We start from the raw sequence: 25,065 nt of genomic DNA, 5'->3' as shown, positions 1-25,065 counted from the left end.
ATTCCCATCGTCCCCACCAAGCTTCTACTCGGTTGGCTGGGAAGCAGGGAAATTGAAGTCCAACATAAGGTTGGAGAAGGCTGAAGGTTATCAAGGACAGAGAGTGAAGATTTTATCTCGGCCTTCTCTTGGTATGCACGCTTGTTCAGCCTGAACTGATTTTTTTTTTTTTTTTCTCAAGTCCCTTACAAACTCGCAGGATAAATGGAAGACATCAAGGAGATTTTTTCCTTCTGTTCTTAAATAGAATTGTGTTATCTGAAGCAGTTGTTCTGAGCTCTACCATATAGGAAGGCCGCAGGATTTCTTTTCTTTTAGATCAAGGGCTGGGGGTGGGTGGGGAAACGAGGGTGTGTTTGAGCTTTATCTTTCGGCGGATATCTCTTATTTGAAATATACGTTAAGTTTACTGTGACTTCTTTTTTTTTTTTTTTGTCGTTTATCGGAAGGGGTTTCACATTGAAGCCACCGCAAAAAAGGGACTCAAATATGCAACACCTAATCTATTTTCTAAGGGGAATTCTACCCTGGAATGGTGCTTTTAAGACTGGTCAGGGTTATTTATTAAATTTTTTATATATTTTAAAGTATTTGGGAATCGTGTAAATCCTTTATATAAATATAAATAAATATATATATAGATATATATAGATATATATATGAATCTATATTAGTTCATGAACTGTAAGGAGCCCGGAGAAGGCTCGGCAACTGAACCCCAAAGTTCAGTGAAGTCATTCAGAATGTTCAGCAATCATCATTTCATGAAATCGCTCGGCAGAGAATTCAAATGTCTTCACGCGAAAGTGGAATTATGCAAGTTCACACAAGACTTGGAGGAGATACGCCATTAGAGGTAGTCCTTGATTTACGGACCGCAATTGGAGGCAGAATTTCTGTCGCTGAGGGGAAATGGCGGTGCAGTGATCTGCTCCCAATTTTCTTGCCCCGGTTGTTAAAAGTGAAATGCACAGTCATTAAGCAGATCCAGCTTTCCCCATTGACTCGGCTGGTCAGAAGCCAGCTGGGAAGGTCACAACTGGCGATCACGTGACACGCCCCATTCTCGAAGCGGGGCAACCGTCATACAAATTCATACTGGTTGCCTAGCGCCTGAATTTTAATCCCACGACCCTGGAGGTGTTAACGGCGGTCGTAAGCGGGAGGACCATTCACCTTTTTTTCGGTACCATTGTAACTTCCAAACGGTCACTAAACGAATGGTTGTAAGTCAAGGATTACCTGCAGCTATCTGGTTGTTTCGAAGATACGGTAGCCTTGTTGGGTATATTGTTAGAATTTCGAAACGGTTCTGGAAGAAGCTGGGCAGTAGTTTGAGCGTTTTTAGAACTGTCCTTTTCTCAGATTGTCAGCTGTGCCAAACCCAATGAATTTACAATTGCTTTCTGCATCTTTCCTGCCCTTTCCTTTCTCAGGGCAGTGAGATGCCCTCTTTGCTGACACCTGAGGGCACGTTCTGGAACAGATCATCAGACTTCAGCTTTTCCCCCTTAAACGCGATGAGCATCTGCCAGTTCTTCAGACTCAACCGTTACCAATCTAAGACAGAGGTGACCAATCTTGGCAACGTTAAAAACCGATGGACTTCCAACTCCCAGAATTCACCGGGCGGCAATTTGCCAAGGTTGGACGCCCCATGATCTAGAACAGGGGTATCAAACTCTATTTGCGTGACGGCGAACCTATGGCATGTGTGCCGGAAGTGGCACGCAGAGCCATATCTCCGGGCACACGAGCTGTCATCCGTTGCTCCTCCAGGTGCTCCGGGCAGCTGCTCCTCCGGTTTGTGGCACATGTGGGCGCATGCACGCACACACACACATGCTCCCGTTTCGGCACTTGCTGCCAAAAAGGTTCGCCAACACTGCTGTATTTCATTGAAGGCCGCATCAGGGTTGTGTTTGACTTTGGAGGGCGTGTGCCCACGGAGGCAGGGACAAGTTTGAAGTCACTCGTGTCGGCGCCTATGGCGGCCCGAGCACTCTGCAGTGAAAACGGACTCCCAAACTCCGTTTCCTGCCACGACGGCCTCCTGCAACCCTCTGCCAACTGCGTGCGGCCCTCCCGAGCTCTGTTTCAGTTGGCAGAGGGACTGCAGGCTGGTTCTTCGCTGTTTCCAGAGCGGCCAGATCTAAGCACCCCGCGGACCAGATCTGACCCCCGGGCCTTGAGTTTGATACCCCTGATCTAGAAATATGGCTCTATATTTTCCAACCTTCTTTCTCCTCTGCCGTTTGCGTGCTCTAAATCTTTTGCAGGCCAGACGAAGGGAGTTACCAGATTACTTTGCAACTCGCCCCATTAGCTATAACCATGTCGCGCAGTCTGACTTTCTCTGTTCTAGAACATGCCTTCTAACCAGGTCTCCACGTGGAAAGTCAAGATCTCTTTTGAACTTTGCAAAATATATATATATATATCACTTGTTCACTCCTCTTTGGCTCAGACAAGTAACTCGCAAGAGATTTGCATGATGTCAGTGCATTGGCAAATGGCATTTTTAAGTAACTTCCTATCAAGAGCCTCTCGCTTTTGATGTCCTCATCCATAGTTGAATGCTTTGAATGACTTACCTCAGTGTCAATATTTTGCAATATTAAACCGGTAACCTCACAAACTCCACACACTTCATCGATGACGTGAAGTAAATGAAACGGAATGCTCTTAAAGCAACTAAACTTGCCATTAAGGATTATTTTATAGCATGAGATATTTTAGAATATTTATTCAAATGATATTTTACTCTTATACTCAGATGGTTTTTGTTTTTTTTTTCGTTTTTGGTGTTTTCTTTCTTTTTTTTTTTTTGGTTGGTTGGTTGGTTCTTTTCTTCCCCCCCCCCCCCATTTTTGTGACATGAATATTTCAGTGCTGCTTTATTTTGTTCCAATGGATTTTTTTTTGTTTGTTTGTTCGTTTGTTTCCTTGCTTGTAAATTGCCTTTTTATGGTATAAATAAAAGTCGATGGGAATTGCCGTTTATAAATTAAAATGCTTTTGAAGCACATACGCTGTCTCCAAGTTTGGATTTATTTTTCGAGAGATGCCATGTCGCTGGGCGTCTGTCACCACACCCTGCTTGGTTAAAATCACCCCGAGCTCATATTATGGTGTCCCCTCTATCTCCATCTATCTATCTATCTATCTATCTATCTATCTATCTATCTATCTATTTATTTATAAACCGCGATGTGGCTTGGTTTGGGGTTAGCATGCGGTTTATAAATACAACTTGGGTGTGTGGTGAAGCTGTGTTCATGGGCCTTAAGAATTCAGTTTGAGGCACTCGTTCCCAAGTGGTCGATGGAGATTCTCCATCATCCAGGCTCTGGCTGTCCCCAAAGATGATTTTTTTTTCCAAGAGGCAACTGGACTTTCTGGGTTTTTCTCTGAAGACGTTTCGCTTCTCATCCGAGAAGCTTCTTCAGCTCTGACTGGATGGTGGGGAATGGAAGGATTGATATTCCTTGCAGACAGTTGGTCATTTGCATTCTTTTTAGAGAGTCGTTGAGGTCACTTGGACCAGTGGTGAAATTTGAACCGGTTTGCTATCGGTTTCGCTGGCCGCATATGCCAGTTCGGGCGAATAGGTAGTAAAAAAAAATGCTTTTAAAAAGTTTTTTAAAAAAGTTCTGACGATCGCGCGGCACAGCTGTGATCTTGGGAACCTATTTTTTACCTTTTAAAAGCATTTATTTAATAATAAATAGGTAGTAAAAAAATGCTTTAAAAAAGAAAAAAAAAGGCTTGGACGATCACAGCTGTGCCGCACGATCATCCGAGCCTTTTTTATTTTTTTACTTTTTTAAAGCATTTTTTTTACTATCCACCCAAACCGGTAGTTAAAAAATGCTTAAAAACTAAAAAAAAAAAGTTCCAACAATTAGCTGAGCGACGTGCAATTGTGGGAACTTTTTTAACTTTTTAAAGCTTTAAATGCAAAAAAAAAAAAAAAAGTTCTGATGATCGCGTGTCGCTCAGCTGATCGTCGGAACTTTATTTTTACATTTTTTTACTACCGGTTCGGCAAACCTGTAGCATTTTTTTTTTACTACCGGTTCAGGCAAACCGGCCCAAACTGGTAGCATTTCACCCCTGACTTTGGAGGTTTATCTAAAAGTAAGGACACAGACAGACCTCCAAGTGGCCTCAACGATGCTGTCTGCAAGGAGTATAAATCCTTCCATTCCCCACCACCATCCAGTCAGAACTGAAGAAGCTTCTCGGATGAGAAGCGAAACGTCTTCGGAGAAAAATGAAGTACAGTTGCCTCTTGAAACCTCTTGGGGACCATTCCCAGAGTGGGAACACACACACACACACACACACACACACACAGAGAGAGAGAGAGAGAGAGAGAGGGAGACGGTGGTCACTTGAGGTCAGCTGTATTGTCATTTGGCAGTTCTGCGTTCAGATCACCCAGTGCTCATAACCCGTAGAGAAACAGCTCATATGGACCAAGCAAAATTCAATTCAGAATTATCTCAAGCATGGGCTTGGCATTTTAAGGACGCCTCCTCCGGTGTCTTCGGAACATGATCCGTTTAACCCCGCCGCCACTCGCTCATATTTCTGAGGTCATTCACCACTAGCTAAGAAACCCTGCTGGCTTTTTCTCGATTTGCAAAAAGGGGGAAAAAGGTCTTAAGTCACTAAATAAAAGGCCTTACAAAGCAAGCTCTTTTTAAAGGGTGAGGATTTTCAAAAGTCCATCACGGCGGGCCTAGCTCTCTCCCAGCCGAGAGTTGAACAAACCCGTGTTGTGTGTATTTCACTCACATTCTTTATCCCGGCTTGTTCAAAGAGATGAACTCGAGGCCAAGGGCACAAAGCAAACTTCCCCAACCTCAAAGGCTCAGCTTTAGGGAGAAAAAACAAAACAAAACACGGATTTGCAGCTGAACTGATCAAAGGAACACCAAGGAAAGGGCTGGCTTAAACAGTGGTTCACTTAATCAACCTTGGCTTGTTCGTAAACCAGTTTAAAGGCAATGCCTAAGATGAATCGTGGAGTGATCGTTTAGTTTGATTTAGCTGCTAGTTGAAAACTTACACCGGAGGAAAAGCAGACTTTTCTCCAACTAACAAATGATGCACTTAATTGGATAAATGGGCCAGATATTAAATCTCTCCCTTTTAAGTGCAAATTTTAAATTTTATTTATTTTATTTATTTATTTTTCATATTTGTATACCGCCCTACTCCCGAAGGACTCAGGGCGGTGAACAGCCATAATAAATACAAATACATATAGAAGTTAAAAACTATTAAGAAACAGAAATTTTAATGTGTTTTAAAATATGGGTATTTTAAATTATGGGTATTAATTCAGCCAAATTTATTTAATTCATTTTATTCGATTTTAAATTTAGTATATGTATGTGTTTTATTCCATGGCTGTTCACCGCCCTGAGTCCTTCGGGAGTAGGGCGGTATAGAAATTCAATAAATAATAAATAAATAAATAAATAAATAAAATATATCCATGATGGTGAACCTATGGCACATGTGTCACGTGGAGCCATATCTGTGGATATTTATTTATTTATTTGTTTGTTCAACTTGTATGCCGCCTTTCTCCGAAGACTCAAGGCGGCTTACAATGCATTTAAAAAACATATATAAAACTAGGGTGAGCTGTTGCATGGCCATGCGCCAACCAGCTGATTTTTGGCTGGCCCCGCCCATGCCGCCCCTCCCCTCCCAGGAGTCTCCACGCGGCCCGTTTTGGATGCCAGGTAAGCACAGGGCTCGCGTGGAGGCTCTGGGATGGTGTTTTTTGGCCTCCAGAGGGCCTCCTGAGGGGTGTGGGAGTCCGTTTTCACCCTCTGCAGGCTCCAGGAAAGCCTCTCGAGCCTGGGGAGGACGAAAAAGAGCAGATGCATGTGCTCTCCCGTTTTGGCACTCGGTGCTGAAAAGGTTCGCCGACACTGAATTGATTTTAAAATGTAACCTATAACTTAGAAACAATTTTTTTTTGAATTCCCCAAACCTTACAAAATGCGACTTTTTTCCATTATACGTATATGGTATTAATCTGCCTAAAAGAGGGCGCAGAAGTCTCACAAAGCATAATTTTATTTTATTTTTTATTTTGCCCGGAGAAAATGCTTCTTTTCTTTTTCCTTTGCGCAGGTGATGACAAGGCACGACCTAATCTATTCCTTTTTTTTTTTTTCTTCTCCTCCAACAACCTGGATAAACATTCAGGCAGTGCGTTGATGTGCCGTTGATTGAAATCAATGAGCCTACCGGGCTCAGAGATGACTTACATGCCGAATCGTGTCCTAGCTTGCCCTTCCTGTTTTTTAAGGTGGTGGTTTAGTTAATTTCTCTGGGGTTCCCGTAAGAGGGAGGACACTGGAGGTTGGTTGGGTCTGCCGGGTGCAAATTTTGAGTTTAAGCCGCTGCCTTCGCTTTTCCCATCCTGAGGTGTTCAAACCACAACTTTTTATCTCCAACGGGATTCCAGTCTGGAAAAGAGGTACTAAAATCCTCTAAAAGGATTAGAATACCTTTTTCAGGATAAAAAAAAAAATGTTCCAGATATTGATAATTGAGAACTCTTTTGTTCTCCTCCTTCCTAATTCTTCCCTTCTTCTCCTCTCCCCTCCCTCTCCCCTCCTCCCTCCCTCCCTGCCTTTCTTTCTCTCTCTCTCTTCCTCCCTCCCTTTCTTTCTCTCTCTCCTCTCCTTCCCTCTTTTTCTTTCTTTCTCTCCCTCCCTCCCTCTCCTGTTTCTTTCTCCCTCTTTCTCTCCCTCCCTCCCTCTCTCTCTCCCACCCTCTTTTTCTTCCTCCCTCCCTCCCTCCCTCCCTCCCTCCCTTTCTTTCTCTCTCCCACCCTCTCTTTCTTTCTTTCTCTCCCTCCCTCCTTTCTTTTTTCTTTCTCTCCCTCCTACCCTTTTTTCTCTCCCTCCCTCCCTCCTTCTTTCTCCCTCTTTCTTTCTCTCTCCCACCCTTTCTTTCTTTCTTTCTCCCTCCCTCTTTTCTTTTTCTTTTTCTCCCTCCCTCTTTCTCTCCCTTCCTCTTTCTTTCTCTCTCCCTCCCTCTTTCTCTCTCCCTCCCTCCCTCCTTCCCTCCCTTTCTTTCTCTCCCTCCCTCTCTCTCTCCCTTTCCCTCCCTCTTTCTTTCTCTCTCCCTCTCTTTCTTTCTCCCTCCTTCCCTCCCTCCCTTTCTTTCTTTCTTTCTCCCTCCCTCCCTCTTTCTCTCCCTCCCCCCCTCTCTCTTTCTTTCTTTCTTTCTTTCTCCTTCCCCTTCATGTAGCACCGGACGCAGGATGTTTTATCCGGTTGCCTCATTTCAGACCTCGTGCCCACCTTGCGAACTCCCCATTGCACAAGAAGGACATTGTGTCCCCCCCTTGCAGGAAACGGTGGAAGGGCCTGTTCAAAAACGGAGGTGAACTTCACCCAGGGATACTGAGACAGGTAGACTTCAACCTGTAAGCAAACATTCCTGCTCGGTGCTTACACAGAGTCTTACTTGCTAGAAATGTGTTGCGAGCTCTTCCTAAAATTAATTTTGTTCCACCGGGAAGCGAGGTGATGAAACGTATTCCTGTTCTGCAGCTGCGAAATTAAAACAAATTTGAAGCCTTAACTTTGAAATACGTCTCTACCTGTGGCAGGTGAAAGAATGCAACTCCAATACAGATTATATTCTCCGTCCAAAATTAATTCAGTATTTATCGGCAAGAAAATCTAAACCCTGAATTAATTATATGTGTAATCTATTACTTAAACGCAGGTACCCCCCCTCGATTTACAACTGCCATTGAGCCCACACTTTCGGTTGTTTCAAGTGAGACATTGTTAAGCGAGTTTTGCCCCACTTTACAACCTGTCTTGCCGCAGTTGTGAATCACTGCAGTTGATCATTTAGTTAACACGGTTGTTAAGTGAATCTGACATCCCCCGTTGAGTTTGCTTGATAAAAGGTCTCAAAAGGGGATCACGTGACCCCCCCAGACGTCATAAATATGAGTCAGTTGCCAAGCGTCGTTAAGTGTGAAAATCGATCGTAAGTCACTTTTTTCAGTGCCGTCGTAACTTTGAAAAGGTCACTAAATGAACGGTTGTCAGTCAAGGACTACCTATATGTACATTATAAGAAAGGTAACCAACAGGTACTTGTTTTGGGGAACAAAACAGAAATTTATTTCCAAATAAATCAATCGCAAGCTCATTCGCTCATCGCAAAAAAACTTGAATTATTTTAATTATTTTCCTTTACATTTTAATTGCCCCTGAATATGTCTGATATTTGAGCCTGACCACCAAGCCAAATAACTTTCCCCAAAAAGAAGAATCTGTGGATGGGAAAATTTATTTTATTTGTTCATTTTTTTTTCTCATGGACCACTAGAGGGAGTAGAGAAATCTACCATTATTTTTTCTTTGCTCCCCCTTCAACCTAATTGCAGGGAATTTCACATGGCAACAACCTCATAGGGTGTGGGTTGCAAATGGTTTTTGTAGCCGTCATCTGCCAAAAAAAAGAAAAAAAGAAAGAAAGGGGAAAAAAAGCTTTTTCTAAGCTTCTGAAAAACATGCATTGTTCGGGCACGATGGTCCTTTGTCTGCATTTGTTAATATACAAAGATGCCCTGTGCGATTTCATTTAGTTTCCCCTCCCTACTCCCTTTACAATAACAGAGGAATATGCAGGAGATATTTCTTCCCTCCCTTTCCTTCTCCCTCTCTCTCTCCCTCTCCCCTCTTCCTCTCTCCCTCTTCCTCTCCCACCCTCCCTCTCTCCCTCCCTTTCCTTTCCCCCTCTCCCTTTCCCCTCTTCCTCTTGCTCTCCCACTCTCCCTTTCCTTTTCCCTCTCCCTCTTCCTCTCCCACCCTCCCTCCCTTTCCTTCTCCCTCTCTCCCTCTCCCCTCTTCCTCCCCCACTCCTTTTCTTTCTCCCTCTCCCTCTCTCGCTCTCTCCCACCCTCCCTCCCTTTCCTTCTCCCTCTCCTTCTCCTCTTCCTCTCTCCCTCCCTGTTCCTTTCCTTCCCTTTCCCACTCTCTCTTCCTCTCCTCTCTCCCTATTCCTCCCTTTCCCTCTTCCTCTGTCCTTATTCCTCTCCCTTTTTCTCTCCTTTCCTCCCTCTTTCCCTCTCCTTTTCCCTTCCTATCCCTGTCCCCCTCCTTCCCTCTCTCTCTCTCTCTGCCTCTCTCTCTCAAAAGCTATTTTTCACCCCAGGGTGTCATGGAGGTGAATCACACAGCTAAAACGCTCATATTTCTTTCTCAAAATACCCAAGCACTCGTTTTATGGGGAAAAAAGGATGGCCATTACCTATTCACTAGCTATGATTGATGGAAGGCATTAAGCGTTCCTTCTGGCTGCTTCCAGAGATGACAGGTGTCCCCAGGTGTCCAAGGTGACATCAGCTGTAAATGCCAATGTAAGATTTTATAAACCACAGACGTGTCCCCGAGAAGACCCATCTCTTCCAATCATTGCTCAAGCAAACTGCAGGTAGTCCTTGACTTACAACAGCTCGTTTAGTGACCCCGTTCGAAGCGACAACAGCACTAAAAAAAAATATAACTTGGGACCGTTCCTCGCACTTACGACCATGGCAGCGTCCCCATAGTCAGAGGATCAAAATCCCAGATGCCGATTCATGTTTATGACGGTTGCAAGTGTCCTGGGGTCACATGATTCCCTTTTGCGACCACCTGACCGTCAAAGTCAAGATTCACTTAATCTTGGGCGTGGCAGGGGAAGGATACTGCGAAATCTCCATTCCCTCCCCACTCCTGGGGTAAGGATATTGCAAAATCCCCATTCCCTCCCCACTCCTGGGGTAAGGATATTGCAAAATCTCCATTCCCACCACACTCTGGGGCCAGCCAGAGATGGTATTTGCCGGTTCTCCAAACTGTCTCAAAATTTCCGCTACCGGTTCTTCAGAACCTGTCAGAACCTGCTGGATTTCACCCTTGCTCCGAGCCCTTCCAGAACAAGGCTGCTAGACCTCTCAAAATCAATGCAATTATATTTGTGCTTCGAAAGCCTCGCTGATTATCTTGCCACGATGTTTGGCAAAAGTTTTGTTGTTTTTGAGCCTTTTCCTATTGTCTAAATGCTCCTGGAAGCACGAAGCTGAGAACACCAGCCTGAAGATGACGAATGAGACTTCGTCGAAACGTCACCAAGACACTTCCAATTTTACGTGGGAGAAGACCCGAATAACCAAAGACCTACATACAAACACCCGCGAAAACCTGAGAAAACAAATATATATATATATATATATTAGTATGTGTATATATATATACACACACACTAAAAAGGCACCATTTTTAGGTGTTAAAAGAGTTCCTGAAATAAGTGTCACTGATCTCATATCGCTGTTCTCGCTGCACAAGAAGAAAACTGTAGTGTTGTTGCTAAAATGGGGACAGTTACTAATAAGGAGTTTGTTTTCTAACAAGTTCAGTCGGGTTTAGTTCTAAGAGTATATATAAAGCATTTGAGACTCTAAATGCTTCACCGACAGCCATGACTGAGACTGAGATAAGCAAGAAGATGAAAAAGCTGTCTTAATAATGAAAACAGTCCCTCTTTGCAGGCTTCTGCGGGAGTCTGAAAAAAAACTCAACACGTGGCTGCTTTAAAGAGTTGACTCATTAAAGTCGATGCGATTCTTTCTCCCTCCCTCCCTCCCTCCCTCCCTCTCTCTCTCTCTCTCCCTTGGCCTGGAAAGAAAAAGTCCTTCCACCTGATTTTCTTGGAAGCTCTGCATCTTTATCACATGGATTAAAGGTTGAAGATAAGAATTGCAACCGGCTAATATTCCATTCCATTACGATCACGTTTTCCTCTTCGGTTTAAATTGCTACCCGTGGCCATTTTTATTAGGTATCTGCTCTTTCTACGCTCTGTGGCGTAGAAAGCAGCTCCTCACCGAAGCGGAAACGGAGATTACGAATCGGAGCGAACTTGAAATTGGCCTGGTGGTTAAGGTACCAGGCTAGAAAAAAAAAAGGGAGACTGGGAATTCTAGTTCTGCCCTCGCCGTGAAAGCCAGCTGGGTGTACTTTGGGCCAGCCGAACCACCTCGCAGGGTTGTTCTTGTAGGGGGGAAATAAGAGGATATTTTCACCCCCTCGAGTTATTTGCAAAAAAAATAAGGCACAATACAAATAAATAAACGACGGAATTGAGGGCATTGAAATTGAGTGCCAGAGAATTCCAAGTTTCCTGATTTTTATTATTCATCCTTTTCTCTCTCTCTCTCTCTCTCGTTCCCCTTCTCCCTACTCCATGAGTAGGAAGGGAATTACCAGAAAACGCAGGATTTTGTACTTTAAACCACTCTTTGCTCTTGCTAATCACATTTCCTGTTTGCAGCTTCCTTCGCGGTGTACCTGCCCCAGAGCAGGAAGTAAACATGGAATTCCCAATGAATTCTAGACAAAATATTCCTCCGCATTTTATTTTGGTTTAATGCAATGTAATATAAAACAGACTTTTTATATTCAGTCCCCACGGTTTTGGTCGTTCCATCCTTTACCAGGGACCACTTTCTATCTTCCTTTTGTTTCAAAGAGCAGCAGCTTTACGACGTTGAAGGATATATTGTTTGTTTATACCGGGAGAAACCAACCAACTCGAGACTCGTCTGTCATGTGCGCCGAAAATATATGCGATGCAGGACAAGTAGTCGAACAGGATGTTAACACATAACTAATCTTGGCCGTTTTCCCAGGAGATGCCTGCAATTTTTATCTGCTTGATTTGCAACCATCATGTCATTTTAAGTCAACGTACAAGATTTTGACATTTGTAGGATTCTTCGAATTTCTGGGATCCTGACTAATGTCAAATATATATATATATATATATATATATATATATACGTGCACCTGTGCTTAGCTTGTTCTAGGGCAGGTAAGTTTTTCGGGTTTTGGGGTGCTCCATCCCCGGAGGTTTTCAAGAAGACTGGACAGCCATTGGTCCAGAATGGTACAGGTAATCCTCAAGTTACAACGGTTTGTTCAAAGTTACACCGGCCTGGAAAAAAAGTGATTTATGGGCATTTTTTTCACACTTAATGACCGTTGCAGCATCCTCATGTTGCAACGTTCCCTTTTGCGACCTTCTGACAAGCAAAGCTTGGAGGGATATTTTTGGGGAGGTTCTAAGACTTCTTAGAAGTCTCGGGCTCCTTGGTTATTTTTTGCTGTCCGTGGGATCCCTAAGAGTCACCTTCCACACCAACATTCAGAGGCGTCCTCCCTTCTCCGATCGGCCCTTTTCAGAGTCTGTGTTTTCTGGCACTTTCCGGGATCCTCTGCCTGTCATCTGCAGGTCTTCCTGCAACCACGTAGCTAGAAGAACTTCTCCAGAAGGATCTGCCCCAACTTGGTCTTCCAGTGGTGCCCCCATCACCACTGTAACTGAATCCACTGAGCCTGTTGTGGATTGCCTTCCTTCCTCCCTTGTATCTCTCCTCCCTTCCTTTCTCTTCATCTCTCCTTTCCTTGCCCTCCATCTCTTCCTTCCTCTCCATCTCTCCTTCCTTCCTTGTATCTCTCCTTCCTCCTTTCCTCTCCATCTTTCCTTCCTTCCTTTCCTCCCTCCCTTGTATCCTCTTCCTTCCTTCCTTTCTCATCATCTCTCCTTCTTTCCTTGCCCTCCATCTCTTCCTTCCTCTCCATCTCTCCTTCCTTCTTTCCTCTCCATCTTTCCTTTCTTCCTTTCCTCCCTGCCTTGTATCTCTCCTCCCTTCCTTTCTCTTCATCTCTCCTTCTTTCTTTGCCCTCCATCTCTTCCTTCCTCTCCATCTCTCCTTCCTTCCTTTCCTCCCTGCCTTGTATCTCTCCTCCCTTCTTTTCTCTTCATCTCTCCTCCTTTCCTTGCCCTCCATCTCTCCTTCCTTCATCCCTTGTATCTCTCCTTCCTTCCTCTCCATTCCTTCCTTCCTTCCCTCCGTCCCCCCCTTGTATCTCTCCATTCCTTCCTTTCCTCCCTCCCTCCCATGTATCTCTCCTTCCTTTTTCTTCATCTCTCCTCCTTTCCTTGCCCTCCATCTCTCCTTCCTTCATCCCTTGTATCTCTCCTTCCTTCCTCTCCATTCCTTCCTTCCTTCCTTCCCTCCGTCCCTCCCTTGTATCTCTCCATTCCTTCCTTTCCTCCCTCCCTCCCGTGTATCTCTCCTTCCTTTTTCTTCATCTCTCCTCCTTTCCTTGCCCTCCATCTTTCCTTCCTTGCTTGTATCTTCCTTCCTTCCTTCCTTCCTTCCTTCCTTCCATCCATCCATCCATCCATCCATCCGGGCCTTCTCCAGGAACCCAGATCTTTCCCTCCGTCGACCCCCCTTCCCCCGATGACCTTCCACCAAGTCCCCCACCTCCCAACATCTCAAGAGGATCACCTAATAATCGCTCGCAGGGCTGCTGGCTTGCTTGCTTCCCTTCCTCTTCCCCGGAGACCCCCGGGAATCCATCCCCACCTTGCAACGCGGGGGTGTGGGCGCGGGTGCCTGCGCCTTTGCGCGCAAAACCCCACCGAGCAGCTGCGCAACCACCGCAGCCCCCCTTCCATCCAACCCCCTCGCCCCCCCCCGACCCCAACCCAAAGCCGGTTGCAAAAGCCCGGCCGGTGCAAAGATTTGCAAAGCGGGGCGCGCGGCTGCTGCCTCCCCTGGGCGAGCCTTCCGCCCTCCGCGCCCCCTCCCTCCGTGCCAACGGCCGCTGCTGCCGCCGCTGGGCTGTTCCATTCCAACCGCCCCACCTCCCCCCGCCCGCAGTTTCCCAAGGTTTTTTTTTTTTTCTCTCTCTCTCTCTCTCTCTCTTGCGCATTCGGGGCTTCATTTGCCTCCGCCCGCCCCCCGCGCCTCGCCATTGGCCGCCGGCGCCCGAGCCCGCGCGGGGACTGGGGAGGAGGCGCTGTCGCTCAAACGCCCGCCGCCGCCGCCGTCGCCGTCAGCGCTCGCCGTAGCTTGAAAGCTTAGCCGCCGCCGCCGCTTCTCTGCCCAGCCCGGAGAGCAGCACCGGCGGCCTTGTGAGGGGCGGCGGCGGCCGGGAAGCGGCTCTTTCCGTCCCGCGCAGGTAGGGGGAGGACAGGGGGGGCTTCCCTGGTCCGGCGGCCCCTCCCTCCCTTCCTTCCTCAGGTGAGCCAGCCAGGCGCGCCGCCCTCCCCCCTCCCTCGCGCTTGACTGACAGGTGGGGGGAGGGTCCAATCCTCGCGCAAGACCCGGCCTCGCCCCTCCTCACTGTCGCCGTTGCTTCTCTTCTCTTCCCCCCCCCTCTTTCCTTATTTGCACGCAGCTGTGCAGGCGTGTCGTTGCAGGTCTGTCTCTGCTCTCCTCCCCCCTCTCCCCCCCCCGGCCTTCTTTTGCAACCCCCTCCCCCACCCCTGGCATCCCCTTCCCCTGCTGAGCTGACCTTCCCAACGCCCCTCCCCCCACATCCCCGGGGTGGGTCTCTGTGGCTTCTCTTCAGGCATCCCTGGGGGGAGGGCGCCCCTGGTGGATTTCATGATTTCCCCCCCCCTCCCGAGTGATTGGAGAGTGGCTTCTGGGTGGGGGGGGGGTATGTGTGGGATGGTGTGGGGGGGGGAAACGGTCACTGGTGGGCTAGGGGGGCGTTGGGTTGGGTTGGGTTGGGTTGGGTTGGGTTGGGTTGTATTGGGTTGGGTTGGGTTGTATTGGATTGGGTTGAGTTGGGTTGGGTTGGGTTAGGTTGGGTTGCATTGTATTGGATTGGGTTGAGTTGGGTTGGATTGTATTGGGTTGGGTTGGGTTGGGTTGGGTTGGGTTGGGTTCAGTGGTGAAATCCAATTTTTTTTTCTACCGGTTCGGTGGGCGTTGGCTTGGTGGGCATGGTGTAGTGTGGCTTGGTGGGCATGGCAGGGGAAGGATACTGCCAAATCCCCATTCCCACCCCACTCGGGGGCCAGCCAGAGGTGGCATTTGCCGGTTCTCCGAACTGTTCAAAATTTCCGCTACCCGTTCTCCAGAACCTGTCAGAACCTGCTGGATTTCACCCCTGGTTGCGTTGGGTTGGGTTGGGTTGGGTTGGCCACCCATCTCATCCAAGAATCTCTGGGTGGGCCTGACAACAGGCATGATTTCCTATGATGGCTATTCTATATTCCAGGGGTTCTCCACCTGTGGCCTGCAGACCCCTGGGGGGCGCCCGTGAGGTCATCACACAGGGTTCCTCAAGGGCTTGAAATGTTGTCATTTAAATCTTGAGTCAAGTCTTGGTGGTCCATGGCCACAAAAGGTATTTAAAGTGGGGGGGTGTCTGTGGTGAAGAAGAGCTTCAGAACCACAACATCTTGTTTTTCTCCTTTCTGTATTGTGTTAATATGATTTGTGTTGTGTTATTATTTTGGCTAATATTATTAATATTACGGGTGTTGCATCCATCTAGGCGGATGGCTCATACGCTCATTGCTAAGGGGCATTTCAGGTTCTCCAGTTCACGTGTGGCCTTTCCGTGCAGGGTTTTTGATTTGATTTGCATTTTATTTTTGTAAAGGTTGAGGCATCTAGCTACCCATTTTACCCGAGTGACTCTGGGGTGGTGCGCTAGGGACTCTCTTATTTGTGCCTGGGCCTGTGTAATCTTTGCGAGGCAGGCTTTGTAGATTTGGGTTTAAAGTTTGGGTGGGCAAGGCGTGTTGGTCTCTCACTTGGCTTGGTTGAAAGCTTCTGTAGAAAGTGGCACTGCTGTTTCCTTCGGTTTGCTTTGATTGGTCACCCCTGGAGTCATTCAAACGACTCTGGTTGGCTCAGAATAGCCCTAAATGTTATTGTACATTCTAATGTTCTTCTGTATTTTTCTATATTCTATCCTTCTTCTCCTCCTCCTCCTCCTCCTCCTTCTTCTTCTTTTCCTCTTCCTGTGCTTATTTCTGCTGCACCTGTTCTTTCGTTGGGTATTTTTCTATATTCTATCTTCTCCTCCTCCTCCTCCTCCTCCTTCTCCTCCTTCTCCTTTCCTTCTCCTCCTCCTACTCCTCTTCTTCTTCTCCTCCTCCTTCTTTTCCTCTTCCTGTGCTTATTTCTGCTGCACCTGTTCCTTATTTGGGTATTTTTCTATATTCTATCATCTCCTCCTCCTCCTCCTCTTCTCCTCCTCCTCCTCCTCCTCCTCCTCCTCCTTCTTCTCATCCTTCTCCTTTCCTTCTCCTTCTCCTCCTCCTCTTCTCCTTCTCCTCCTTCTTCTCTTCCTCCTTCTCCTCTTCCTGTGTTTATTTCTGCTGCACCTGTTCCTTAGTTGGGTATTTTTCTATATTCTATCTCCTCCTCCTCCCCCTCCTCCCCCTCCTCCCCCTCCTCCCCCTCCTCCTCCTCCTCCTCCTCCTCCTCCTCCTCCTCCTCCTCCTCCTCCTCCTCTTCTTCTTCTTCTTCTTCTTCTTCTTCTTCTTCTTCTTCTTCTTCTTCTTCTCCTCTTTCTCCTCCTCCTCTTCCTCCTTCTCCTCCTCCTCTCCTCTTCCTGTGTTTATTTCTGCTGCACCTGTTCCTTAGTTGGGTATTTTTCTATATTCTGTCTTCTTCCTCTTTTTTCCCTTCTTTCTTTCTTTCTTCTTCTTTCCTGTGTTTGTTTCTGTTGCGCCTGTCTATGACACCTGTCATAGAGACCAGCCTTCGGTGGAAGACTCTTGTGGTTTACAACGAATCCTCATCTTATAACAGTTCATTTAGTGGCCATTCAAAGTTACAATGACACTGAAAATGCGACTTACGACCATTTTTCACACTTACGACCATTGCCTCTTCCCCGCGGTCACATTATCAAAATTTGGATGCTGGGCAAGTTAGTCATGTTTATGAAGGTCGCAGTGTGTGTGGCCCCCCCCCGGATCACTTGACCCCTTTGGTGACCAAGTAACATCAATTGGGGAAGCCTGATTCACTTAACAACTATGTGACTAACTTAACGTCTGCAGTGATTCCCTTAACGGCCGTGGCAAACAAGGTCAGAAGACGGGATGAAACTCTCTTAACCTATGTCTCCCTTAGCCATAGAAATGTTGCGCTCAATTCTGGTTGTAAGTCAAGGAATAGCTCTATTGCTAAGGAGCAATAGAATTTCTCAATCGTGGTCAAGTCAAGGTCGTAAGTCAAGGAATAGCTCTATTGCTAAGGAGCAAGATTTCCTCATTGTGGTTATAAGTCAAGGAGTAGCTCTATCGCTAAGGAGCAAGATTTCCTCGATTGTGGTCATAAATTAAGGAATATCTTTATCGCTAAGGACCATTTTGGGCCTGTCACTTTCACCTACGTGGATTTTTTTTTAATATGTATGTATGTATGTATGTATGTATGTATGTATGTATATATGTATGTAGGTCTTTGGTTATTCGGGTCTTCTCCCACGTAAAATTGGAAGTGTCTTGGCGACGTTTCGACGAAGTCTCATTCGTCATCTTCAGGCTGGTGTTCTCGGCTTCGTGCTTCTAGGAGCAAGGCATGGTTGGGCAATCACATTGCTCCTAGAAGCACGAAGCCGAGAACACCAGCCTGAAGATGACGAATGAGACTTCGTCGAAACGTCGCCAAGACACTTCCAATTTTACGTGGGAGAAGACCCGAATAACCAAAGACCTACATACAAACACCCGCGAAAACCTGAGAAAACATATATATATATATATTTACATTTATGATTTATAGAGCCATCTATTTCCTACAAGTGACTTTGGGTGGTGGGAGCTTAGCAAGATGATTTAACAATTTGTCTCTGTACGTGTGCAATGTTTGTAATGCAGACTTTCGGGATTTCTGTTTAAAGTCTGGGTCAGTCTGGCATGTTGCCAGCTCCCTCTGGCTCGGTGGGCTTCTGCAGTCGTTGTGCTTGTTTGTGTGTTTCCTGGATTTGCACACCTACCGATGTCACCCAACTCTGAGTTGGTTTTTCACAACAGATATTCATATTCCATAGGATTTATTTTGCTTCCCTCGGTTATCTTTCATTCTTCCGCCTACTCAGCAAGACAGTCCAGAGTCTAGCCTTACAAAGGATTGTATAAATTTACATGTGTTTACACGTAGCACAGGGGAGTCCTATACTTGCAACGATCTGTTTAGCGACCGTTCCAAGTTACAACCTCACTGGAAAAAGGGACCCACGGCCACTTTTCACGCTTATAATTAAATTAAATTACAAGCATTTCAGCGTTCCCATAGCTACGTGATAAAAATTCCGATGCTTCATATTTATGACGGTTGGGGCGTCCTGGAGTCAGCCGATTATAAATGTTAAAATGTAATTTTTATGGATTTGTAAACACCGCTGGGGAAAGCTCTCCCAATGTAGCTTCTGTCGTAACTCTCAAAACGGAAGCGAAGGTGTCTCTTCTCTTGGAAAAACAGAGTTCAGGTAAATCCGCGACTTACGAAAGTTCATTTAGCGACCGTTTTGCATACATTTCCCCTATACAGGTCGTCCTTGACTTACGACAGCTCGTTTAGTGACCGTTCAAAGTTTGGTCTAGTGGTTCAGCTGAGCACCAGGCCAGAAAGAGGGCGATCGAGAGTTCTTAGGCGTGAAAGCTGACGGGGCGGGGGGGGGAGTGGTGACTTTGGGCCAATCACCAGGAGATCGGGAGTTCTAGTGCCATAGCCCGGCCCACCTCACAGGGCGGTTGTAAGGAAAACAGGAAGAGGAAGGTGTATAGGATAGGTTCCCTGCCTTAAGTTCCTTTGTAAGAATAATAAAGGCAAGAATACAAAATAAAATATGTTGCAGGTAAACAAGTTAGATCATAATATATGAAAAGCAGGTTGGCCACATCTCATTACTTGTCCATCCCAATGAGCACATTGGCTTCCTGTATAGTTAAAAACCTCCATCTCTGTAGAAGAAGTAGGGAGATTGAAGGAAGGGAGAAGGAGAGAGAGGAACAGAAGAAAGGGAAGAGGAGAGGAAGAAAGAAAAGGGAAATAAGAGTAGGAGAGAAGGTTAGAGGGAATGAAGGGAGAAGGGGGAGAAAGAAAAGGGAAGTAGAGAAGGAATAAGAGAGGAGGAAAAAAGAAGAAGGTAGAAAGGATAAAAGAAGGGAGGGAGAGGAAGAGAAAGAAGAAAGATTGCTGTAAAACAAAAAAAAGATGAAATGGAAGAAAGGCATCCCCGAACCTGTTTAAATATATTAAGATAAAGAATGAATTATTTAAAAAAAATTAAAGGAGAATGTGTACGATTAAGAATGGAAAAAAATAGAATTTGAGGGTGAAAGAAGATCCTGTTTATAGAAATAAGAATAGAATCTTGCAGCAATTTTAATTTTATCCTCGCCTTTCAAAAAAAGAAAAGAAATAAGAATAGAAAAATTAAGATTGGATTAACAAATAATGGAAAAAGAACACTTTGGCAGAAACTAATTAAGTAAAATAAACTTGGATAGGATAAATTGTATACGATGTGATATGATATGGTCAATACTCTGTTTCAAAAAAATATGTGGGTGTGTATTGGGGTGGGGGAAACTAATAAAACTTGTCAAAAGAAAACAAACAAAAAACACTGTTTTTGTGAAATCCCAAAAGTGACAGATAACACGTGTCCGTTTTTCAAAATCTACATATTTTCGTCACGTATTCTGGACACCTCGTTATCTGTTTGTGCGACATCGGATTTCAGTCCGTGGCCTACATCTTAGGCTATTCTCACTTGCGTCAAAATAGCTAAGGAGCGTAAAATTTCGTATTTGGCTCAATTCTAGTTCTCTCCCCCTCCATGACTGTAAAAAAAAAAAAAATCTCACCTACGACAGGTGTCGCCCTATTGTTCGTTTCAGCTGATTAATAATTTATACATCCCCTACTCTACGGTGCCACCCCAACACACCTGGGTTAAAGATGACAAGAAACGGAAGCACCGTGAAATCCAATAAGGTTTAGTTATTATATAAAAAGACAGTGCAGCATGGAAGTGCACGGCTGGGGTTGAGTCCTTGGTGCTGCTGGTTTTCTTCCAGACGTTTCACGACCCAACTACCCAACATCATCCGTGCTAGAAGGGAGTGGGGTTTGCTCTCATTTTATATATTACTGTAGCGGCTTACCCTGTCCCGCTGTTGGGAATGTGGGGGTTTTCCCTCCCCTCCTTCATAGTTCCTTGATTAGGGTATTGTTTTCTGCTTGATCGTTTGTCTGGTACTAATCCCTGCTTATCTGGGTTTCTCTTTCTGTAGAGTCTGTGTTGCTCTCTCAGCTTGGTGGTTTTCTTGCAGACGTTTCATTACCCAACTAGGTAACATCATCAGGGCTAGAAGGCGGTGTGGTTTGTGGAGTGGAAGAAGAGGAGGAGGAAGGAGGACTGTGGCGTTCTTAGTGCTCTCTGAGCTTGGTGGTTTTCTTACAGACGTTTTATTACCAAACTAGGTAACATCATCAGTTGCTAGGGCGCAGCTGATGTTCTAATTTATTTCTTTTATATATATATATATATATATACATGTAGAAATGTAGACTGATGAAGGGGAATAATAACTGTGTTTGGAGCTATTAACCCAAGGAAAGGGTTTTTTTTTAAAAAAAATATCTTTATTATCATTCATATCTTTTTGCATTTTCATGGCTATTCAATTGAGTCAGTTTTTTAAATTTGTTTTATCCACTGGATAGCATGAATTTGCATTTTCTTATTTGGTTTCTAACGTGAGTCAGCACAATGCAGGATTGTTGTTATCTCAACAAAATGTTTGTCTTTCTACTCTTGACTGATACATTAACTTTGTATCATTCCGGTGAGTAATAGCAACCTATGTTTCACCTATTGTTTGCAAGAAATTTGGGAACAACATAGAGACAAACTTACGAAGAAGAAAAAAAAAAAAAACACAGACACACACACAGGGTATTTGTTAAGGGGACTGACAATCTTTTAAAAGAGTCAGCTTGAATTCTTTGCTTAAGAGAGTACGGGATCTCTCTTGTCGTGCTTATATTTTTCACGCCCTTTCAAAAAAATCCGAAATATATAGGCTGATTAAGAGGAGCATTTTGCAACGTTAGACATCTACTTCAATAACTACTGTTATTCTGTGATTAATTTTGTGCACCCCAGGCCCTCCTTGACTTACCACGGTTCTTTTAGAAATGACGACGCTGAAAAATATAAAGTGATTTACGACCGGTCCTCATACTTATAACCGTCGTAGCATCCCACCATAGTCAAATGGTCAGAGTTTGGGCGCTTGGCAAAACTGATCAGTTTGTGACGGTTGCAATTTGTGGCCTTCCGGCATTCGGCAAATGAAGCCAATGCAGGAAGCTAGATTGACTTTTAAGAGCCCCGTTATTCGCTTAAGGACCGCAGCGCAGGGTCATAACATTGGGCCCGACTCACTTAACAAATCGCTCTTGTTTAACCACCAAAATCGTGGAATCTTTTGGCGTGTTCCCTTTAAGGCAAGAGAAAGAATTCAAATTTTATTGAATGCAGAGCACACGATTGCAATGATAGACTGTACCAGCTGGAATTTAACAGTGTCGGTTTACATTTTTATGTGTGTGTGTATGTGTTGATTGCACGTTGGAAAAGAAGATTTTGTGGTGGACCTTTAATTGTTCGCATCCTTAAGAGACCGATCAGATGAATTTTTAATGGAAGATGCAATTTCCAGCATGCCAGAATTAGAATTCAGAACATCTTGAATTCAGCTCGCCCAAATGTCTCTCTTTCCTTATTATTGTAAAGCGTCTTGGAACAAGTTCGGGATAAAAATTTATATTTCAAATTTTAAAAAAAACAAAACAAAACACGAGCAATGGGAGGCACGGGGTGTGATAACACATTTAGTTCCAGTTGCTTGTTGACAAGAAAGGCTGACTAAGTATAGTTTGGAAGGGAGCGTTTAATTTAGGGTTTTGTCAATCGCGTTATTTTTAAGTTGAATGCCTGGCAGTCTGCAGTGGAGGGTCGCTGCATTGAGTAGGATCATTAGGAATTTGTGTATATTATTTGCGGTGCCCAAAATAGCATCAGTAGGAGTTATGCTGCAGAGCTTCGGATAATCACAGCTAGCATTTTGAAATGTGGGTACGCGTGAAGCTGTTGAAGATTTATGTGGTCTCCTGGGATGGATGGATGGGAGGAAGGAAAGAGATCGGGAGGGAAGGAGGGAAGAAAGAAGGGAGAAGGGAAGGAAGGAGCTGGAAAGAAGAGGGAGGGAGGGAAGGAAGGAAGGAGATGGGAAGAAGAGAGAGGAAGGAAGGAATAGGAAGAAGAGAGGGAGGGAGGAAGAATGGGAAGAAGAGGGAGAAAAGGAAGGAAACAGGAAGAAGAGGGAGGGAGGAGGAAAATGGGAAGAAGAGGAAGGGAAGGAAGGAAGATGGGAAGAAGAGGGAGGAAGGAAGGAAGGAAGGGGAAGAAGAGAGAGGGAGGAAAGGAGGGAGGGAGGAGAATGGGAAGAGAGAAGAAGGAAGGAAGGAATGGGAAGAAGGGAGGGAGGGAGGAAATGGGAAGAAGAGGGGGGAAGGAAGAAGGAGATGGGAAGAAGAGAGGAAGGAAGGAATAGGAAGAAGAGAGGGAGGGAGGAAGAATGGGAAGAAGAGGAAAGGAGGGAGGAAGAATGGAAAGAAGAGGAAGAGAGGGAGGAAGAATGGGAAGAAGGAAAGGAGGGAGGAAGGAAACAGGCAGAAGAGAGGGAGTGAGGAAGAAAATGGGAAGAAGAGGGAAGGAAGGAAGGAGATGGGAAGAAGAGAGAGGAAGAAAGGAAAGAATGGGAAGAAGAGAGAGGGATGGAAGGAGGGAGGAAGGAGAATGGGAAGAGAAAAGGAAGGAATGGGTAGAAGGGAGGAAGAATGGAAGGGGAGGAAAGGAGGGAGGAAGGAAACAGGAAGAAGGGAGGGAGGGAAGGAAAGAGAATAGGAAGAAGAGAGAAGAAGGATGGAAGGAGTTGGGAAGAAGAGGGAGGGAATGAAGGAAGGAGCTGGGAAGAAGAGGGAGGGAGGGAGGAGAATGGGAAGAAGAGAGAAGGAAGGAATGAGAAGAAGAGGGAGGGAGGAGGGAAGAATGAGAAGAGGAGGAAGGGAGGGAGGAAGGAAACAGGAAGAAGGAAGGGAGGAAGAAAAATGGAAAGAAGAGGGAGGGAGGTAGGAAGGAAGGAAGGAAATATACATACACTGCCGTAGTATCCTTTGCTATGTGAGAGAATGGTTGATGTTTGCTGACAAGGCCCCTGTTTTATAAATGGGGGATGCATTATTTTATAGGCCATCATTATGTATTAATAGTTGTAAATTTCAGGGGTGTTTAAGCAAGGCGGGGAAGCTGAACGTTGTAGATTTTTGACTGAATTTAGTTGTCTTCACTCTTCCTGTTGCGGGGCAGTGGAACAGTGTCACGATTTATCTCCCTAATTGTTAATACCGACATCCCTTTGATTTGTAAAATAAAATTGCCTGCCAGGTTGAAGATAAGTTACTCGGTTCGAGTCCCACTGGGGTGGGGGTGGGGAACGTCCCTTATTTGTGTTTTCAGGATAACGTATAATATCACAACAAAACGAGTGAGTAACCAACACTCCCAGCGCAGAGACGGGCAGTTATTTTGTGCAACCTTTTGTATTTCTGGAGACTTGGGAGCGCAGGCAAAGCTAACACTGCCTCGATGACTCCATGTCACGAATATTCTATATTGTGAAATACGACGAGGACTATGCGCGGAGTTTCACGGTCTGCCGAGCGAGCCAATAGAAAGGCATGTTTTAACATGATAAATTTTGCAACCTGCAAATGTTACCTTGTGCAAAAGGAGGAAGCTAAAACCCGGCCATAAGAAAGAAAGAAAGAAAGAAAGAAAGAAAGAAAGAAAGAAAGAAAGAAAGAAAGAAAGAAGGAAGGAAGGAAGGAAGGAAGGAAGGAAGGAAGGAAGGGGAAGGAAGGAAGGAAGGAAGGAAGGAAGGAAGGAAGGAAGGAAGGAGAAGGAGAGAGTACAATGGATCCTAGGACTGCGAAATCTGTAGTTCGTGGGAATATCGGCAAGCCAAAATTATCCCTAAATTATCCACCGTGCTGAAATTTGAGATAATCTCCCTTTGCAAGCCGAGTTCATTTATTCGGAAATCACCAAGGGATTTTGGGTAAGTTTTTTCTCTCTCTCTCTCTCTCTGAGTCAGGGGGCTGCCTTGAGTTAAAACTGGCTTTAAAATCGACAGAAATTGTACTCATTGGAAACTCCGGTGGAATTGAGGAGAGTTGTTTAATTGTATTTAGAAGCTCTGTGCCACAACAGTTTTATTTCTTCTCCAGGGAACTTGTTCAGCTTGAAGACCCAGATTGTTGGGGGGGCAAGAGGCTGACTCTGTAAACCGCTTAGAGAGGGCTGTAAAAGCACTATGAAGCGGTATATAAGTCTAAGTGCTATTGCTAAGTTAAACAGGGTGCAGGTGATCCTCAGCGTACAACCATTCATTTAATGACCGATCAAAGTTGCAACGGCCCTGGAAAAAAGAAGGGGGGCTTAACAACTGCTTTTCACACCTGCGACTGTTGCGGTCACGCGATCGAAATTCAGACGCTGGGCAACTGGCATGTACTTAACGCCTGTTGCGGTGTCCTAGGTTTGCACAAAATCTCCTATTGTGACCACCTGATTGGGAAGCCAGATTCACTTCACCACCCTGTTGCTAACTCAGTGACTAAGACGCCGAGCTTGTCGATAAGAAAGGTCGGAGGTTTGAATCCCTAGTATAGGTTTCCTGCGTGAGCAGAGGGGGGTTGGACTAGATGACCTCCAAAGTCCCTTCCAACTCTGTTACTGAGGCCAGAAAGGGCGTAAAAAAAACTCACTGAACAATTGTCTCACTTAGCAACGGAAATGGCCCTGGTTGTGGTCATAAATCGAGGACTACCTGTACTGCAAGCGTTCGTGGTTTCAACTCCCTCCTCCCTCTTATCCCTTACTGTTGGCAATTCTCAAAGCGCCAGGTGCTACCCTAGCTAGAATAATAAAAGGAGATATTGATCATATAAGCTCTTCCTTGTGGAATCAATACTTCAAAGGACCTAGAGCCATTCAGAGTAGTGAAATAGACGAGGCTATCCCACTGGGTAATATAAATGTAAATTAATTGTTA

General features: G+C 45.3%; 1 protein-coding gene across 15 annotated transcripts in view; it reads left to right on the top strand.

Moving 5' to 3' along the window:
• The first annotated feature begins 13,814 nt into the window (after window positions 1–13,814).
• The window catches only part of RALGPS1 (Ral GEF with PH domain and SH3 binding motif 1), a 142,412-nt gene continuing 131,161 nt past the window's right edge, over window positions 13,815–25,065 (top strand). For 4 of the 15 annotated variants that reach the window (XM_087879567.1, XM_087879564.1, XM_087879561.1 and 1 more), the window contains exon 1: window positions 13,815–14,078. The gene's annotated coding sequence lies outside the window, so the exon portion shown is untranslated. Of the gene's footprint in view, window positions 14,141–23,558; window positions 24,070–25,065 lie in introns of those variants that run through there. The other 11 variants (XM_087879565.1, XM_087879562.1, XM_034416590.2 and 8 more) reach the window with 5 other exon arrangements.

This window comes from Pantherophis guttatus, chromosome 16 (assembly GCF_059756535.1).
Source record: "Pantherophis guttatus breed Tessera chromosome 16, ASM5975653v1, whole genome shotgun sequence".
Classification (NCBI taxonomy): Eukaryota; Metazoa; Chordata; class Lepidosauria; order Squamata; family Colubridae; genus Pantherophis; species Pantherophis guttatus.
The sequence above is the reverse complement of the archived record's forward strand: the minus strand, read 5'-3'. Positions and strand labels throughout refer to the sequence as shown.